Raw genomic sequence first — 3350 nt, 5'->3', positions numbered from 1 at the left:
AACTCCTTTTTGGCACTTAGAAGATGTGTTTCATTCATTCATTAGTTCATTCAATCTCCCTTGTAGTGTACAGAGATTGGTTTGAAGGTAAAGATAAATATCTTTTAATAGAAAAAGGTGCCTTCAGTGAAATACATTATACCTTTAAATGAGATGATTGGTGTTGTAAGTGATACAAGGATAAGGTAAAGAAGTATTGCTAGTAGGGGTCCAGTTCTTAGATGAAAAGGCTTTATAATGTCTCTCTGACCAGTGGATGGCTGGTTGCTGATAAGATCTCCCAGTAATACACTTTATCTTAGTCGCCATACTAGGTACCATACTTTCAGAAAAAAGTATGGTATGGTGCCATGGGAAAAAAAGGGATTTGAGGTTAGGGCTAATACCAGATTTTAACAGATATTAAGTGGCCATCTTCCCAAATGTGTTAGGCCCGGTTGATTAGAGAAACAAATCCAATGGCACACACATATGGATAAGAGAGAGCTTTGTATCAAGAGGTAATTATATATCAAGCAAACATCCCAGCCCAGTCTAGAACAAGTCAGTAAGTCCGATACTAGCCCATAAATTCCTCTTAAGACTCACACAGCCACATGCAGTGATGCAGAGTACAGGGAGATCACAGGCTGGTGGGTGCATAGTTGTGTGGATCCAATGGTGGTATCTCTAGCATCTCTCCGAGGGACTTGACAGCAGGAAGTTGAACAGGGAGAAAGAGGAGGTTCCCAGGACCCTCCTTATGAGGCCATGCCCACAAGGAGGCATCATGCTGTGACCTGATTGCCAGACTGTTCTCCACCCCTACACTTTATTTATCAAATTGACACGAGAGTCTGTAACTGCCACACCAAATAATTGAAGCTTCACAACAGCAGTTTTTAGATGGATCAAGCTTTTAAAAGAAAGGTCAGGAAGCCATCAAAGATGAGCCAAGGGAAATGAAGAAATGGACAGAAGTTTAGAAACTGGTGGGAAAATACCATAGAATTATCAGTGATGTGATAGCTACTGAAATTGGGATTACACATGGTTTGGCATTTTCAGTTTTAAGCAAACACCGTGACCTGAACAAAATTTTGGATCTATGGCTGCCAAAAACATTGCAAGATCAACTAGCTCAAAGGGGATCTTGCCATCAGTCTTTTAAGCTAGATCCAAAGCTAAGTAAGATAGTTTAGTGGACTGATTTGTAATGGAATGAGTTGTGGATCATGAGAGGAAGGTCCAGTCAAACCAATGGCTTCCAAGGAGATCTGCTGGGCCAGTTAAAATCAAGGTCAATTTAGAAGGTTATGGTGACTTTTTTTGAGTCTTGATAATATTTTTCAAAGGACACAAGATGATCATGGGCTTATTATGAAAAAGTGAGAAAATTCAAAATTGTGTTGGTGAGAAAAAGGCCAGGAAAGTTATGTAGAGGAATTTTTTCCCCATTACAATAATGTACCTTAATGATTAACAAGATCTGTCTTAGAGGGAATTTTTTGGTAAACCTTACCCATGCAACCTACAGTCCTGATATCACCTCTTTGGGCTTTTTGTTTTCCATATTCCAAGAACATTAAAAGAAATATGATTGAGTTCCTCGATGATGTAAAAATTGCTAGTGTTATTCTGGGTAGATTAGAGAAACAAATCCAGGGAGACTCATGTTTGTAAGAGAGCTAGAGAAACAAATCCAGGGAGACTCATGTTTGTAAGAGAGCACTTTATATCAAAAAGAGTAATTGTATATTAAGAAAACATCCCAGCCCAGTCCAGATCAAGTCCATAAGTCTGATATTAGCCCATATGTTCAATACTAGTCCACAAATTCTTCTTTAGACTCCTGCAGCCATGTAATGATGTAGAATGCTGGAAGATCCCAGGCCAGTGCGTGGAAAGTCTTGTAGGTCCAGTGGCAGTGGAAACATTTCAACGCTGGTGTGGGTCTCCATGTGGTTCCTCCAGCTCCAGGGCTCCATCAGCATAGCTTCCTGTGGCTTGTCAGCAGGAAGAGGAGCAGCGAGAGTGTGTTTGGTTTCCAGTGAGCTATATATCTCCATAGCACCTCCAGTTGAGGTCATCAAGCTACGACCTGATTGACCTGCTAGATTCTACCCCTTGACTATTTTTAACAAGTTGACCTGAACTTATGCAACTACCACACTACTGTTCTTGTTAGTAAGGAGCCTTGGTGACACAATGGGTTAAGTGTGGGGTTGCAAATTACGTAATCAGCATTTCAAACCCACCAGTTACTCTTCTCTACTTTTGGATTGCTATGAGTCTGAATAAACTTGGTAGCAATGGATGGGTGTATGTGAATGTGTACAACACATCTTTTATTGAATATTATTTTTTGAGTGAGCTTATTTTTGTCATCTGATATAGAGGAGAAATAACAAAATTAGAAAAAGATACTTTATTAAATGATGAAAATTTGAAATACTGTTGTTTACTGCTTTACCTAATTATAGCAGATTCCACTTAAAATTTGGTGATAAAAATCCTTTGGCAATAGCTCATAGGCTAAAAAAATAACAAGGTTTTTTTGGTTTCGCTTTTCTAAAAACAATTAAAATAACAGCCTCATTGAAATAAATTTGTCCCATACCATAAAATTTGACTTTCTCAAAGGTACAATGTTAGTGTTTTTTAGAGTATTAACAAAGTTGAAAATTGATGACCACTGCCTAATCCCAGAACATTTTCATCACCCTATTAAATCACTTCTCCAAATTCAACCAAACCAATTGTTGTTAAATTGATTCTGACTCACAACTCTAAAAGGCAGAATGAAACCACTCCACAGCATGCTCTGTAGATCTTAATGGAAGAAAACTGCCTCATCTTGATCCCATGGAGCAGCTGGTGGATTCAAACCATTGACCTTTAGTAAGCAGTAGAATTTCAAACCCACTATACCACCAAGAAGGAGTCCTGGTAGGATAGTAGTTACTAATTGGGCTGCGAACAGCAAGATCAGAAGTTAGAAATCACCAAGATCAACATTTTAAAAACATCAAAGCTTTCTACTCTGGTAATGAGTTACAGAACTGGAAACTCACAGGGACAGTTTTACCCTGCCCTATCGGGTCGCTGCGAGTCAGAATTGACTGACCCTAAGTTTTGGTACTTCCAGGGCTCCTGGTCCCTTTCCACTCCCCTCTAAATGCTGCTGTGAAGAAGAGATGGTACTGATTTTGTGAATGGACATATTCCATTGATGAGTTTGAGAAGGGCTCTGTTGAAGTGTCTTGTAAGACATGGAAGTCTTTATATTTCTTTGGATCATGGATTCTCAAGTATATTTGGCCTGCTGCCCCTTTTCGGGAGCTCTGGTGGTGTAGTAGCAATGAAAGGGG

General features: G+C 39.3%; 1 protein-coding gene across 4 annotated transcripts in view; it reads left to right on the top strand.

Annotated features, from left to right (window-relative positions):
- Positions 1-3350, top strand: part of MAPK8 (mitogen-activated protein kinase 8) — an 84572-nt gene that overhangs the window by 1002 nt on the left and 80220 nt on the right. The gene's annotated exons all lie outside the window — the stretch shown is intronic.

The sequence above is a fragment of the Echinops telfairi genome, unplaced genomic scaffold (assembly GCF_000313985.2).
Source record: "Echinops telfairi isolate 266 unplaced genomic scaffold, ASM31398v2 ScPeMD7_35;HRSCAF=133_0, whole genome shotgun sequence".
Classification (NCBI taxonomy): Eukaryota; Metazoa; Chordata; class Mammalia; order Afrosoricida; family Tenrecidae; genus Echinops; species Echinops telfairi.
The sequence above is the reverse complement of the archived record's forward strand: the minus strand, read 5'-3'. Positions and strand labels throughout refer to the sequence as shown.